Here is a 17480-nt window from a genome sequence, read left to right as displayed (position 1 = left end):
TCTTTTTGAGACAGGGTCTCCCTGTAGCCCCAGCTGTTCTGGAACTCACTATGTAGACCAGGCTGGCCTTGAACTCCCAGAGATCTCCCTGCCTCTGCCTCCCAAGTGCTGGGATTAAAGGTGTGCACCACCACGCCCGGCAACACATTTTTTTTTTTTTTTTTAAGACAGGGCCTCATGTAGTAGCCTGAGCTGGCCTTGAACTTGATGTGTGACCACGGATGGGTTTGAACTTGCCATCTTCCAGCATCACTTCCTGACTGTTGGAATTAAAGCTATGTGACACCATACCCAGCCATATGCAAGGCTGAGAATTGAACCCAGGGCCTCGTGTATACTAGGCAAGCATTCTAGCAACTGAACTGCATCCCCAACCTGAGACAGGAGCTCTTTAGGAGTTGGGCAGACAGGACTTGGTAATGGATCTGGAGAAAGGTTCAACTGGGGTGATGTAGTGGGGTGAGTGTTGGATATAGTAAGTCGGAGATGACTCAGGGACCCAAAAGTAGGGAAAAAGCAACTTATTCCTCACTCTTAGCAAACATGCACCTAGTTTGATAGCTAATGTTTATAGAAGGCTTCTCTTCTGTCATAAAAAGGAAGTTGATAATGATTGTTTATTGGCCACTTATTGTGTGCTAGGCATGACTTTGGAGAACCTCACATGTATTCACTTCAAACTCACCTGTGAACGAGGCAGCTGCTCTGATCATCAGATCCACCATCCATGTGAGGAAACCGAGGGACAGAGAAGCTGAGTAACTGAGCCAAGGCCACACAGCTTGTGGCAGAGTGAGTGACTGAAACCATTCTCTCACCTGCCTCTGCCTCCTTGCTTCTGTGCAAGGGAGAAGGCTTGTGCCTGCCTGGGATGTAAGGCCTGGGGAACTAAGAAAGAGCAGAGGACAATACCTGGCTGGATTTCAGTTCTGTCTTTGCAGGGTTTTCTGTCACTGTCACCATCCTCTTAGCTCAATTTCATGTCCCATTAAATGGGAACCAGGGAAATCTTCCCATAGTGGTCTGGGTGGACACATGATCTGGGCCCTACAGAGATCCCTCTGGCATTCAGGGTGAAGGGTGGTTCAGAAGTAGAGTAGGCTGGGAAACAGGCACAACTGTGTCCATTGAGCAAGAAAGCAAGTAACACCGAGAGCCTTTATCAAGGCAGCTGAAGTGGGATTCAGTGGGGTGGGCTGACAGGGGAGGGATGGGAGCAGATCATGTACCAGTCAAGGATTTGGTCAGAGAACCGGGAAGAAACTAGTGCTGAACATCCCTTGAGCAGGCAGTGGCTGAAGCTGACCTGGTACCACAGGCACCCGTTTCCTTCTAGGCTCATGTCCAAAGGACCTGTGGAAACCATGTTCTCTACTCAAGCCTAGCTTTAGCCAGGCATCCCTGTCTCCATCTCCTTCTTCTCTTTCTTTTTTTCTCTTTTCTTTTTCTTTCTTCTTTTTTTTTTTTTTTTTTTTTGTCTTTTTGAGACAGGATCATCGTGTAGCCCCAGCTGTCCTGGAACTCACTATGTAGACCAGACTGGCCTTGAACTTACAGAGATCCGCCTACCTCTGCCTCCTGACCGCTGGGATTAAAGGCATGTGCCACCACATCTGGCCCTATCTCTTTCTCTAACCCCAGGTGAGCAAGCTGGAAAATACCCAAGACCTGACTAACAAATAACCCTCACTGGTTGACTGAGGGGTGCTCTTATAGAAGTGATTAGCTGGGAGAGCGAACTTTCTGAAGAGGACAATGGGGAGTCACTGAACAGTTTTAAGCAGGACAGGGACAAGATTTTATGTGTGGTGTGTGTGTGTGTGTGTGTGTGTGTGTGTGTGTGTGTGTGTGTGTCGGGTTTGAGACAGTCTCCTTGTAGAGCCAGCTGGCCTGAAACTTGCTATGCAGACCAGCCTGGCCTCAATCGCACAGAGATCCGCCTGCCTCTGCCTCCTGAATGCTGGAATTAAAGGTGTGCATTAAAGGTGTGCACCATCATGCCCACCACATTATATTAAAAACATTTATTGTTGTGTTTGTATATGATGTGTGTATATGTGTGTCTGTGTGTGTCTGTGTGTGTGTGTACATGTGTACCTGCCATAGCATGTATGTGGAGGCCAGACTATAACCTTGTGGGGATGGTTTGCTCTGTCCACCTTTATGTGTGTTCCAGGAATCAAATTCAGCTTATCAGCCTTTATTCGCTGAGCCATCTCACCAGCCCAAGATTAGAGTTTTGCTTTAAGAGCGCTTTTTCAGGGACTGGAGAGATGGATGGCTCAGTGTTTAAGAGCACTGACTGCTCTTGTAGAGGACCTGGGTTTGATTCCCAGCACCCACACGGCAGCTAACAACCACCCGTAACTCCAGTTCTAGAGGATCTGATGCTGTCTTCTAACCTTCTTGGCATTGCATGACAGAGGTTCATTCACATACAAGCAGGCAATATACTCATATACATAAAAATAATAAAGTATTTTTAAAAAGAGAGTGCACTTTTATCTTGGGGTTAATCAATAGCTACCTAATTGGACTTAAAGCCCACTCAGTGGGAGGAAACTCATGTTTGGTACTGTAAACTTAGCCAAATACACATAGCTGGAGAGGTCACAGATCTTAGAGAAAACCCCAAGGCTCTCATATCCCTAGACAAATGTAATTTTTTTTGTCTTTTTGAGACAGGGTCTCCTTGTAGCCCCAGCTGTCCTGGAACCACCATGTAGACCAGGCTGGCCTTGAACTCACAGAGATCTGCCTGCCTCTGCCTCCCGAGTGCTGGGATTAAGCATGTGTGCCACCACACCCGGCTGACAAATGTAATATTTTGTGCAAAATATGGATCCTTAAATTTACAGACAAGTATCCCAGTTACCACCCATCAAAGTAGCTTCTTTTTCAACAACAGAGATTATTACACAGTTACCACTGGTCACACACAGAGATTCTCTGTGAACTGCCCAAGCCTAAGTGGCACATCTAGGATGCAACCTCTATACCTAACACAGAACGTAGAACAAGGGATGAAGAGAACAGTAATGCATCTTTCAACTCTCATCAATGAAGCTCCCTCATGCAACAGAGGGTCAGGAACATAAAAGGCCTCAAATGGCCAAAACACAGAGAATAAGAGTTGGCAGAGTAGGTCCTTGGACAGGACTCCTATATTGAGGACCACCCACCCAGGGCTCAGGGACCATTGTGGAAGAGGGGGCAGAAAGACTGTAAGAGCCAGGGAGGAGGTGCATGACCATATGGAAATAGTCCTATATGCTCCTGGGATCCTGCTTGTACAAACCTACAGCAATGGTGTCATCATTCGCAAAACCCATGCAAACTTAGGCAGACAAAAAGGCCAGGAAAGACCTGTGGAAATGAACATCAAGCCCCAATCTTAGTTGAAGAATTATTGGCAGTTGATTACTGCTGGGTGAGGAAGAGCTGATCGTCTTGAAGGGAGAGGCTCTAGATAGGCTGACTAAACCCTGGTGGATGAACTTGCACTGAGGGACATCTCTGGACAGTAACTTTCCATAATATGCCTTAATACAAATGACAAATAGGCCTTGACAAATTAATACAAATGAACTCCAGTGGGGGAGGGGCTATGAGAGGGTGCCAAAGGGGAAGGGGGTATGAAGATGATTTTATGTGGGGGCTGGAGAGATGGCTCAGCGGTTGAGAGCACTGATTGCTCTTGCAGAGGACCTAGGTTCGATTCCCAGAACCCACATTGTGGCTACGAACCATCCTTAACTCCAGTTTCAGGGGACTCTGTGGCATTGCACAACACGGGTGCACTCACATACATGCAGGCAATACACTCACACACATAAAAATTTTTAAAAAAGATTTCATGTATGAAATACACAAAAATTCAATTGAAAAATTCAATAAAAAATTTAAAAAGTACTTTTCAGTATTTTTTCAGTATTTTCTTTTTAAAAAATATTTTATTAAAAAAAAATTTAAGTGTATGGGTGTATTGCCTGTATGTGTGTAAGTGCATCCATGTCATGCAATGCCCACAGAAGTCAGAAGAGGGCCTCAGATCCCCTGGTACTGGAGTTACAGAAGGTTGTTAACAGCTATGTGGGTGCTGGAAATTGAACCCAGGTCCTCTGCAAGAGCAATCAGTACTCTTAATTGCTGAGCCATTTCTCCAGTCCTGAGCTTTTCAGTATTTTCAACCCTATCTGGCCATGTTGATACATATTAAAATCACACCCGGATCTCCTCCCTCATACTGCATGGAGATTTTGACAGCTCCCTGCCCCAGGCAACTGAGTCTTGTCACATGATACTCTGAGCAGAGGCCCAACTGCTTTTCGCCAGTTTCTCCTAGTAGTTCTTTAGTTTGTTGCTTTATGCACTTTTTAGTTAAGTATACCTATATTTCAGGTAGGTCGAATACTTTATTAAAAAAATATAGTACTAGCCAGGCGTGGTGGCGCATGCCTTTAATCCCAGCACTCGGGAGGCAGAGGCAGGCGGATCTCTGTGAGTTCAAGGCCAACCTGGTCTCCATAGTGAATCCAGGACAACTGGGGCTACAGGGAGACCCTGTCTCAAAAAGACCAAAAAAAAAAAAAGTACTAAGGCTCTTCGCCATCTTTTCTTCGCCCGTTGGCCAGCGGTCACCATGAAGGTAGAGCTGTGCAGTTTTAGCAGGTACAAGATCTACCCCAGACCCCGGCGGCTCTACGCCAGGACTGATGGAAAGGTTTTCTAGTTTGCTTAATGCAAAATGCGAGTCCGCATTCCTTTCCAAGAGGAATCCTCGGCAGATAAAGTGGACTGTCCTATACAGAAGAAAGCACAAAAAGGGACAGTCCGAAGAAATACAAAAGAAAAGAACCCAGCGTGCAGTCAAATTCTAGCAGGCCGTTACTGATGCATCTCTTGCTGATATAATGGCAAAACGAATCAGGAACCAGAAGTTAGGAAAGCTCAACCAGAGCAGGTTATCCAGGCTGCCAAGGAAGCAAAGAAGGCCAAGCAGGCATCTAAGAAGACCAAAATGGCTGCTGCTAAGGCTCCCACAAAGGCAGCACCTAAGCAAAAGATTATCAAGCCCTGTGAAGGCTTCTGCTCCCTGAGTTGGTGGAAAACGCTAAATTGGTAGATCGGATTTTTATATAACTAGGATGCTTTTGCCTTATAATCTACATTGTCCAATATTAATATGGCAGTTATTACTTTTTATTAATATTTTTCTGCTGTTGTTTAAAAATGCATTTCCTTTCAGGATTAAAATTTTTTTTTGCCTTTTTGACACAGGGTCTCCCTGTAGCCCCAGCTGGCCTGGAACTCACTATGGAGACCAGGCTGGCCTCGAACTCACAGAGCTCTGCCTGCCTCTGCCTCCCGAGTACTGAGACCTAAGGTGTGTGCCACCATGCCTGGCTTCGAGATTAAAATTTTTATTGAGATAGAATTCACATGCCATAAAACTCATGTTTTAAAATGTAAAATTTGGCCAGACATGCTGACACAGGCCTATTGTCCACCCTAGAACTCAGGAATTGGCAGCACAAGGATCAGGAGTTCAAGGACATTCTGGACCACATGGTAAGTTTGAGGCCAGCCTGGGTTCCATGAAGCCCTACCTCTACTACCTCTCCCAAAAAAATATTCACTTTAATGGGTTTTAGTGTATTTAGAAAGTTTCACAACCATCACCACTAGCTCTGGAACACTTTCATTACTACCAAAGGAAACCCTGTACCCATTAGCAGTCAGTTCCCATAGCCCCTGCCCTAGCCCCTAGCAATCATGAAACTACTATCTGTTTCTGTGGATTTACTTATTCCACTATTTCAAATCAACTCAGCCATCTTATATGTTTGACTGTTTAGCTTCAGCATGATGTTTCATTGTAGAATGGATTCCTTTTTTGATTGATTCCTTTTCTGAAAATTAAAAAAATAATTTTATGTATGTGGTTTGCCTGTATGTTTGTAAGTACACCCATGCCATACAATGCCTGAGGAGGTTAGAAGAGGACATCAGATCCTCTGCAACTGGAGTTATGGATGGTTGTTAGCCACCATGTGGGTGTTGGGAAACAAACCCTGGTCCTCTGTAAGAGCAGCCAGTGCTCTTAACTGCTGAGCCCTTTCTCCAACTCCTCTTTCTTTTACAGCTGAATAGTATTCTGTTATATGGATCAGGCATACTTTTTATTCATTGGTGGACATTTGGATTGCTTCTGTATTTTATCTTGGCATGAACATGAATGTACAAAGTTTGGGGTGAACATATATTTTCTATAATTCATTTTTTTGAGATAAGGTTTCCTTTTCCTGGCTGGCCTGAAACTTATCATACTAGCCTCAAATTCAGAATCCTCCTGCCTCAGCCTCTCCAGTGCTGGGATTATAGGCTGCATCACCATAACTGGCTTAACTATCTGGAGCACAGACCTAGAAGTGGAATTGTTGGGACACATGGAAAGTCTATTTTGTGTCTGAAGGAAATGGCAAGCTGTTTTCCAGAGCAGACATTCCATTTTACACAACAGAAACATTCCTGCTTCTCCATTTCCTTGCCAACGTTTGCTGCTGTCTGATTTTCTTTTAGCTCCATTTGAAGATATTTTGTGGTTTTGATTTGCATATCTGCAGTGACCAAGGATGTTGAACATCTTTTTATATACTTAGTAGTCATTACATCTCTATCTCTCTATCTCTGTCTGTCTATTTATCTATCTGTCTATCTATCTGAGACAGGGTCTCATGTAGCCCCAGCCTGGTCCATAGCTTGTTAGGTAGTTGAGCCTGGCCTTGGACTCCTGATCCTCCACCTCCACTTGTTCAATTTTTTGAGTAATTTGTCTTTTAGTTAGTAAGCTATGAGTTTTTTTTTTATACATTCTAGATAGTAGATCCTTATCACATATACAATTTGAAAATATTTCCTCCCATTCTGTGGGTTCTTTTGACTCTTTGATAGTGTCCTTTGATACACAAACATTTAAAACCCGTGATGTCCACTGTGGGACTCTTCCTGGGGAGACATGAACAAGTATCTGTTCACTCCAGATGGGGCACCGATGACAGGCCAAAGAAATGATTGCATCAAGTGGAGCTTAGTGAGCTGAGGCGTTTGCGGAGATTCCTTCCAGCAGCACAGGTGAAGGGTCACTTCCAGGAGCAAAAGTGACTCAAAGGCAGCTGCTTCACTCAAAAACCCATCCTGACATGGATGATGACTCATGAAAAGCACATCTCCAGAGCTGCCATCACAACTTGCAGGCAGCTCAACCTCCAGTTGTTTACCACTTTGCTAACCTTGGAGAAGAACTTTATGACTCTTACAACTTTCGGAGCTCCCTGAGCCTTAGATGTTTCCTTATTTCTCTGAACCTAGTAAGCTGCATGAGCTTCTCTCCTCTTTCTAGGAGGGAATGTTTCCATTTGGAGGGAACAGCTGTACAACAGTGTCATAGGTAAGAAATTATTATTGAATCCTGGTCACAAAAGTCACACCCACATTTTCTTCTGAGTGGTTGTTGCATTAACTTTTCAAGGAGATGTGAATAAACATATATTTACCCAAAATAAGGCACCAACAGACCAACAAAATGATTCCACCAATGGAACCAGCAACTGACACTTTTCCTGTGGAGCTGTGAACAAATGCCTATTAACCTCAGATAGGGAACTAACGACAGACTAAAGTAAGGCTATTCCCAAAGTTCAATTTGGTGAACCTATGAGGCTGCTGGGATTTCTTTCAGGAGAACAGGTGAGGGGTCACTTACAGGAGCACAGAGGACTCAAAGACAGCTCATCACCAAAAGCCAGGTATGGTGATGTACACCTCCAATCCCACTACTGGGGAGGGTGAGGTAGGAGGATTGTGAGTTTGAGGTCAGCATGGTAAGTTTCAGGCCAGCTTGGAAAAGGAAACCTTATCTTTTTTGTTGTTTTTGTTTTTATTTTTGAGACAGGGTCTCCCTGTCAATCCAGCTGACCTGGAACTTACTATGTAGACCAGGCTGGCCTTGAACTCACAGAGATCCACCTGCCTCTGCCTCCCAAGTGCTGGGATTAAAGGCGTGCATCACCATGTCGGGTGTAGGAGACCTTATCTTAAAAAGAATGGATAATAGAAAATATATGTTCACCCAGAACCTTGTAACGATACCACCAAAATCCAACTTGGTGAAGCAATGAGTTTACTGGGGTTATTTTCAGGAGTATGGGAAAGGGGTCATTTACAGGAGCACAGAGCTCTTGAAGACAGCTGCATCACTAAAAGCCAACCTCAGCATAGGTGATGACTCATGAAAGTGGGAACCCTGGAGGACTTGCAGGCAGCTGGACAGTTCAGAGTCTCCCTTCTCCAACAGTCCTTAGTGCTTCTATAACCTTGGGAAGGAAGGGGCCTTGTGAATCTGGTAAGCTTCAGGAACTTCTTGAGACTTTTGAGTTCTTTACTTCCTGTGTCCCTTTAGAACTTCCTGAGTTCTAACTAGCAAGCTTCTCTTCAGAATGGAGTTTCAAGTCAAAGGAAAGTGCTACACAAAAGTGTGTGTGTGTGTGTGTGTGTGTGTGTGGTGTGTGTGTGTGTGTGTGTGTGAGAGAGAGAGAGAGAGAGAGAGAGAGAGAGAGAGAGCTGTATATGTGGTATACATGTCTGGTGCATGCATGTGAGTCTGTGGGTGGCCAGAGTAGATCTTTTGAATTATCCTCCTCTATCCCTGTCTACTTTATTGCTTTGAGGTAGGGTCCTTCGCTGAAATGGAAACTCACCATTTTGGCTATGCTGGCTGGCCAGCAAGCTCTAACGATTCACATCTCTGTGCTTCCACTGCTGGGGTTACAGGCACACACAGCTAAACCCAGCTTTTTATGTGGGTGCTAATGATTTGAACTCAGGTCCTCATGCTTACAGAGCTAGCACTCTTGCCCACAGAACGATCTCCTCAGCTTCCACTTCTATTGTCCCAGCACTGTTCTTGAAAATTCTCTTCTTTATCATGATACGCTTATCTAGATATGCTTCTTGAAACTCAACTGAACATAAATATAAGGGTTGAGTCTCAATCCTAGTCCATTTATCTATGTCTAGTACCACAGTGTCTTGGTTACTATAGCTTTGTGATAAGTTTTGAAATCAGGATGTGAGAGTCCTCCACTTTACTTCAAACTTGTTCTGGTTATTTAGGTTTCTTGCATTTCCATATGAATTCTTTTTAAATATTTTATTTATTATTATTTTACATGTATGAGTGTATTACCTGCATGTATGTGAGTGCGTCCATGTCGTGCAATGCTGCAGAGGTCAGAAGAGGGCTTCGGATTCCCCTGGAACTGGAGTTAAGGATGGTTTGTAGCCGCCATGTGGGTGCTGGGAATCAAACGTGGGTCCTCTGCAAGAGCAGTCAGTGCTCTTAACCGCTGAGCCATCTCTCCAGCCCGATTCATTATTTTCACACTTTCTTTGACTTTTTAAAAATATTTTATTTATTATTTTTATTTTATGTGTATGAGTATTTTGCCTACGTATGTGCAAGTGCACCTGTGTCGTGCAATGCCTTCAGAGGTCAGAAGAGGGTGTCAGATCCCCGGAACTGGAGTTGTGGATGGTTGTTAGCTGCCATGTGGGTGCTGGTAATAAAATCTGGGTCCTCTGCAAGAGTAGCTAGTGCTCTTAACTGCTGAGTCATCTCTCCAACCCCTTATTATTTTTATTTTATGTATGATGGATTGCTTGCATGTATGTTAGTGCACCCATGTCATGTAATTCCTGCGGAGGTCAGAAGAACCCAAAGCCCTCTTCTGACCTCTGTGGCATTGCACGACATGGGTGCACTCACATATATGTAGGCAATACACTCATACACATAAAATAAAACTATTTTCAGTATTTTATTTATTATTTAATATTTTAAATATTTTATTTATTATTTTTCATTATTATTTTATGAGAGTAGACGAGGGTGTCAGATCCCTGGAACTCCAGATCCCCTGGAACAGGAGTTATGGGTGTTTGTTAGCTGCCATGTGGGTGCTGGGACTCGAACCGAGTCTTCTACAAGAACAGCTAGTGTTCTTAATTGCTGAGCCATCTCTCCAGCCCCCTATGAATTTATTTTTGAGACAGGGTTTCACCCTGCAGACCAGGTTGGCCTGGAACTCACTATGTAGCTGAGGATGACCTTGAACTGCTGATCTTCCTGCCTCTACCTCTTAGGTGCTCAGATTACAAACATGTGCCATCACACCTGCTTCTATACAGTGCTGGAAATTGAACTCAGAGCTTTGTGTACAGAAGGTAAGCACCCTATCCACTGAATTCTATCTCCAGCCCTAAACCTTTAGTTTTTCAAAGCCATGTATGGACTTTTCAGTTGATAGTGTTGTCTGTTTTTCCACATTTTGCTATGTCGTCCCACTGCCTTCTGGCCTGCTTTGTTTCTGACCAGAAGTCAGGCATCGTTTTGTTTGATTGCTCTTCATTTCTTTTTTAAAAAATATTTTATTATTTTTATTTTATGTGTATGCGTGTATTGCCTGTGTGTCGGTAAGTGTACCTGTGTCGTGCAATGCCTGCGGAGGACCGAAGAGGCTGTCGGATCCCCTGGAGCTGGAGCTATGGACAGTTGTTAGCTGCCATGTGGGTGCTGGGATTCGAATGTGGGTCCTCTGCAGGAACAGCCAGTGTTCTTACCCGCTGAGCCATATGTGCTCTTCATTTCTACGTGGATCATTTTAGTCCTACTACTTACAGTTTGTGTCTCTTTGGCTTTAAACAGTTTCACTGTGAAGTATCTATGTGTTCTAGTCTGCCTTCAACTGCTGTGATAAAACACTCTGACCACTACCAACTTGGGGAGGAAAGAGTTTATTTGGCTTACATCTCCCGGGTCACAGTTCATCACTGAGGGAGCCCAGGGTAGGAACTCAGGGCAGGAACCTGGAGGCAGGAGCTGGAGTACAGGCTGTGGAGGAACGGTGCTTACTGGCTTGCTCCCCTGGCCCCTGCTCAGCCTGCGTTCTTATACAATACAGAATGACCTGCCCAGGGTTGGTACCACCCACAGTGGGATGGGCCCTCTCACATCACCCAACAATCAAGAAAATGCCCCACAGACATGGCCACAGGCCAGTTCAATACACACAATTCCCCAATTGAGGCTCTCTCTATCCATGTGTGTCAAGTTGACACTAAAGCTATCCAGCACACTATGCATGGCTGTCTTTGTCTTTGCTATGGTTTGGTTGGTTTATTTATATCTCCCTCAAAGTTTCATGTGATAAAAGACTTGGTTTCCAGAATGGTGGTACCAGAAGGTGATGGAACCTTTAAGGCGTAGAGCCCGAGGAAAGTCCTTAGGTCATTTGGGAGTATGTTCTTAGATGGTAGTTCTGTATGAACCTTTGAGGTCTGTGATGGGTTGCTATAGAACAAGGAAGGCCAGCCCCTCTCAGCCTCTCTGTTCACATCTTAAGGTGAAGGGATGCAGCAAGGGGCAGCCCTTGCCTCAGAGTCTACACTACACACTTTCCACCTTCAATTTCTAAATCTGTGACCTAAATTCATCCTTAGCCTCATTAGTAGCCTATGTGAATTATTTTTATTTTATGTGTATGTGTGTATTGCCTGCATGTAGGTAAATGCACCCACCCATGTCATGCAATGCCCACGGAGGACAGAAGAGGATATGGATCCCCTGGAACTGGAGTTATGGACAGTAGTTAGCTGCCATGTGGTTGCTGGGATTCAAACCCGAGTCTTCTGCAAGAGCAGTCAGTGTTGTTAACTGCTGAACCATCTCTCCAGCCCCGTGAAGTATGTCTTTATAATGAAATGTTGACTAGTATTCAATTTTTCTTACTAGGGTTCATTGAATTGTTTGCCACCTGATTAATTTTTCCACAAAAATTTGAAAGTATTTAATCACTGTTTCTTCCAATATTTATTTGGCCTATATTGTGCCGTTATTTTGTACAAATCAAACATTCCTTCCAGGCCTGGAGAGATGGCTCAACAGTTAAGACCACTGACTGCTCTTGCAGAGGACCCAAGTTCAGTTCCCAGCTCCCACGTGTCTGCTAACAATTGTTTGTAATTCCAGTTCCAGGGGATCTGATGCCGTCTTTTGGCATCTGCGGGCATTTCAGGCACATAGTGCACTTGCATACATGCAAGTGCTTGTATACATAAAATAATAAATTAATAAAAAACCCCATTCCTTCCAAGAGGGCTAAAATAACTTACAAGGCTCACAAGGTTCGAAACACTTATAAGGCCCAGGAAGCTCACAAAACTTACTCGACTCACAAGGCCCTTCCCCAAAGTTATATAAGCAGTGAACAATTTCTCTGGTGAGGAGCCTCTCCAGCAAGTCAAGCTGCATACAAGTTATGCAGGGAGATCCAGAGAGTCAGCTTTTGTGCTGAGGAGGGTTTTTTGGTGATGTAGCTGTCTTTGAGTCCTCATGCTCCTGTAAGCAACCCCTCAGAAGTGCTCCTGTAAGAAACTCAGCTCACTAAGCTAGAGTTGGGTGCAACTGTTTCATTGCTCTGTTGTCTGGGGTGAATAAATATTCTCATCTCCCCAGGAAAAGTCATGCAACAACCTGTTTATCGTTCTCCTTCTTCATGTCTCCAATTATCCACCTTGAGTTACTGATGTTGTTCCATGGGTCTCTGAGGCTGTCCATTTTTCCTTAATCACTTCATTCTTTGTTCTTCAGATTGAATAATTTACATTGACCTATTTTTAAAGTTAATTAATTAATTAATATGTGTGTGAGTTTTGTCTGCATGTATGTAAGTGCATCTATGCATGCATTGGCTGTAGAGGCCAGAAGAGAGCATTGGCTCCCTTGGAACTGGAGTTACAGATGGTTGTGAGACATCATGTGGGTGCTGGGAATTGAACCCAGATCCTCTGCAAGAGCAGCCAGTGCTCTTAACAGCTCAGCCATCTCTCCAACACCTTACATAGACCTATTTTCTTTTAAAAATAATGTTATTTATTATTTTTATTTTTATGTGTATGAGTGTACTGCCTGCACTATGTAAGTGCACCCATGTCATGCAATCCCCACAGAGGTCAGGAGAGGGCATTGGATCCCCTGGAACTGGAGCTACAGATGGTTGTTAGCCAACATGTGCCTGCTGGAAATTGAATCCAGGTCCTCTGCAAGAGCAGCCAGTCCTCTTAACAGCTCAGCCATCTCTCTGGCCCTTATAGACAGACCTGTTTTCAAATTCACTAATACTTTCTTCTGACATCTTTTTCCTTCTTCCTTCCTTCCTTCCTTCCTTTCTTCCTTCCTTCCTTCCTTCCTTCCTTCCTTCCTTCGTTCCTTCTTTTTCTCTCTCTGTGCCCTATACCCTCTCCCTCCCTCCCTTCCTCTCTCTCCCTCCCTCCCTCCCTTCCTTTCGAGACAGTTCTCACTGTGTATCTCTGGCTGACCTGAAACTCACTATATAGATCAGGTTGACCTAAAATGCCTCCTGAGTGCTGGGATTAAAGGTGTGAACCACCATACCTGGATCTTCTAACATCTTAAAATTTCTGTTCAGTAAGTTTTAATTTTAGTTACTCTTCAACCTCACAATTTTCATTTGTTTATATTTAAAAAATATTTTTATTATATTTGTTTAGTTTGTGTATGTGTATATGTGCATGCATGTGTGTACAATGTGTACACACATGTATACATGTGGAGGTCAGGGGACAGCTTGTAGGAGTTGGTTCTCCCCTTCCACCATGTGCGTGGTGGGGATCAAATTCAGGTTGTTAGACTTGGCAGCAAGTGGCTCTACCTGCTGACATGTCTCACTAGTCCTCACTTGAAAATCTTTTCATAATTTCCCTGTTCTTACTGATATTATTTGTTGATTCATTATTTTACTTTTAAAAAATATTTTATTATTTTTATGTGTACGAGTGTATCGCCTGCATGTATGCGAGTGCACCCGTGTCGTGCAATGCTGCGGAGGTCAGAAGAGGGCTTCAGATTCCCCTGGAACTGGAGTTAAGGATGGTTCATAGCTGCCATGTGGGTGCTGGGAATCGAACCCGGGTCCTCTACAAGAGCAGTCAGTGCTCTTAACGGCTGAGCCATCTCTCCAGCCCCTGATTCATTATTTTCACACTTCCTTTGACTCTTTTAAAATATTTTATTCATTATCTTTATTTTATGTGTATGAGTATTTTGCCTGTGTATGTGCAAGGGCACCTGTGTCATGCAATGCCTGCGGAGGTCAGAAGAAGGTGTCGGATCCCCTGGAACTGGAATTGTTAGTGGGTTGTTATGGATGGTTGTTAGTCACCATGTGGGTGCTGGGACTTGAACCTGGGTCCTCTGCAAGAGCAGCCAGTGCTCTTAACCTCCAACTCATCTCTCCTGTCCCTCCTTTGACTCTTTAAATATGTTTTTTTAGCTACTCATGGTAGTTTACTCCTATAATTTCAGAACTTGGAAGGTGAGAAAGGAGAATCATGAGTTCAAGGTCATTCTTAGTTCATAGCAAATTTGAGGCCAGCCTGGGCTACATGAAACCCTGTCTGAAAATTTTAAAAAAATATATGGTTTCTTTTGTACGATGAACACATTTGTAGTAGTGGCTTTGAAGCCTTCATTTGCTGATTTTAGAGTCTAGGAACACTTAGAGACGATTTCTACCAATTGACCATTTTCTTGTATGTGGACCATACTTTATTGTTTTTTTGGCTCTCAAATTTTGTTTGTTGTGTTTTTGAGACAGGGTTTTCCCATAGCCCCAGTTGGCCTTGAACTCACTATGTAAACCAATCTGGGCTCGATTTCACAGAGGTCTGTCTGCCTCTGCCTCCTCTGAGTGCTGGGATTAAGGGCATGTGTTACCATGCCCAGCCTCTCTTGTATTTTTTGTTGTTGCGGCTGAAAACTGGTTATTTTATACAACAACTCACCATTCTGATATTTCTTTCCCTGTTGGAATTTGTTATTTCTGTGGGTAGGACATGGTCATTTAAAAATACTTTATTCATTATTAATATTTTATTTATTATTTTTATTTTATGTGTATGAGTGTATTGCCTACATGTGTGTAAGTGCACCCATGTTGTGCAATGCCCACAGAGGTCAGAAGACTGTGATACCCTGGAACTGAAGTTAAGGATGGTTGTAGATGCTGGGAATCAAACCTGGGTTCTCTGCAAGAGCAGTCAGTGCTCTTAACCACTGAGCCATTTCTCCAGCCCCTGTTTATTATTTTTATTTTATGTGTATGAGTGTTTTGCCTGCATGTATGGAAGTGTACCACATGTGTGCAATGCCCCTCTGAGGCCAGAAGAGGGTATTGGATCCCTGGAACTGGAATTATGGACGGTTGTTAGCGGCCATGTGGATGCTGGGAATTGAACCCTGGTCCTGTGGAAGAACCATCTGTAACTCCAGTTCCAGGAGATCCAATGCCCTCCTCTGGCCTCCACAGGCAGTGCATGCACATAGTGCACTTTATATACATGCAGGAAAAATATACATACAAAATAAAAGTAAACCTTTAAAAATATTTTTATTGAATTTTTGAGAATTTCATACAAGGTATTTGATCATATTTAGATCCCCTCTCCCCTATCTGTGCCCCTTTTACTATCCTCCTTGCCTAATTTTGTGTCCTCTATTATTTTCTTAAAGGCCTAGTAAGTCAAATTTGTGTCCCCAAATAACCTTTGGTATATTCCCTGGAGTCTGGTTAACCTACCCAGCATCACACCCTTAAAGAAGACTGACTCTCCCTCTCCCAGCAGCTATCCATTGCCAAAAGTTCCTCAACTAGGGTTGGAGCTTCATACCCACCCCTCCGTCCATGTTGGGAATTTGTCTGACTTGAGCCTATGTAGGTCTTGTGCGTGCTGTTACAATTGCTGTGAATTCATATGAGTAACTAACTGCTCAGCTGTCTGGAGAACTCTGTTTCCTATGGTCGTCCACTACCTCTGGCTCTTACAATTTTTTGGGCCCCCTCTTTCACAATGATCCAAGGGAGACAAGGGTTTAATATATGTGCGACATTCAGGGATAAGCACTCTGTAGCCTCTTATTGTCTACACAGTGGCCAGTTGTGGGTCTCTGCATGAATCACCATCGGCTGCATATGGAAGCTTCTTTGGTGAGAATTGAGAGGTGTATTAATCAATGATAAGTCATCAGCAATCAGTTTAATAACATGTCCATTTAGCAGAATAATATTCGGCTTTGCCCTATGGCTTGTGACCTGTCTAGCCACAGGTTGTTAGACCTGATATCAGTGCCAGGTATGGGCTCCATTTAATAAATCTTTTTTAATGTGTGTATTCTGGTTTAAAAGGCTAAGCTTGGTTTGATAGGACCCACGCCTACATCTGCCAGGCTTAGAAGTCATACAGAGCTCAGACAGAATGACAATGCTGGGTGTGGTTATGGCCCGAGACTCCAAACTGAGTGAGCCCTCTTCAAACCTAGAAAGAGAAGTTTCTAGACTCCCTGGCCCTTCAGGGCAGCTGTGCTGGGATGGCAGGAAGCAGCCTCGACCAGAATGCTAGAGGCTCCTGCTGTTCTCCTTGGAAGCTCAGTGACTGACTTTGTTCTGTGCTTTTCGCCAATCTCTACACTGCAAAGGTTGCTTTTGTCAGTCCCGCCAACTCTCTCATTGCTTTGGGGGGATATTACTTGCTGATAGCCTTACTTGCCCACAGTTGGAAGTCCTGCCTTTTCCTTTCAACCTTCCTTAGTTCCACCCCTCAGATGGACCTTTTATAAGTAGAATATATTTTGGTTAAAAAAAATGTGTCCTGTCCAACCTGCAGGCCTCTCTCTCCAGGGTAAGTCAATCTTGCCCTCCATGCCTTGATTCCCCCAGCCTCACTCACCCTCCCATCTCCCCCGCTGGTCTCTCCTCCTAGCCTGGGCCCTGTCTCATTCCCTGTCTTGGCGCCCCAGACACCTGGAGAACCACCACTGCTTCTTCCTTATCCTGTGCATCCAGAGAAACTCAGTTCCTTCCCAGGTCCCCAGGGGCACTCTGGGCCTGGCCCCGCCCTCACCTTCCCCTGCTTCCCTGGGTCTGCACAACCTGCCAGCCTCTTTCCTGGACGCCAGGGCTGACCTTTCCTCTTCCTTGTCCTTTGCATCCAGACCGACCCAGCTTCTCAGTGCAGTCCCTAGGGACCCTTTGAGCCACTTCCCGCCCCCATCTTCCTTTGCATCTCTGGGTGGCATGGCCACCAGCTGCCCTAGACCAGCATCTTTCCTGGGCCCGGCTCCCAGGCCAGTCCAACCCCCAAATTCCTGAGGCCAAAATCTTTCCTGGAGGGATCCAGACCTTAGGAGAAAGCCTGAGAGCATCTGATCCTCATCTGACTTGGGCCTCCATGGGAACTCCTGAAGACAAAAGCAATCTGGCCACTCCAATATAAAATCAAAAGAGAGAACTGGAAGCTTAGGGGAACCAGCCTTTTGTGCCCAAAAATTAAACCACAAAGACATG

The 17480-nt window shown here is 44.3% G+C and overlaps 1 pseudogene; it reads left to right on the top strand.

Moving 5' to 3' along the window:
- Window positions 1–4642: 4642 nt before the first annotated feature.
- Window positions 4643–5117, top strand: LOC103731191 (annotated as a pseudogene).
- Window positions 5118–17480: the final 12363 nt, after the last annotated feature.

The sequence above is a fragment of the Nannospalax galili genome, unplaced genomic scaffold (genome assembly GCF_000622305.1).
Source record: "Nannospalax galili isolate Female #2095 unplaced genomic scaffold, S.galili_v1.0 scaffold513, whole genome shotgun sequence".
In the NCBI taxonomy this organism is placed as follows: domain Eukaryota; kingdom Metazoa; phylum Chordata; class Mammalia; order Rodentia; family Spalacidae; genus Nannospalax; species Nannospalax galili.
Note: the sequence above shows the minus strand (reverse complement) of the source record. Positions and strands in the feature narration are given on the sequence as shown.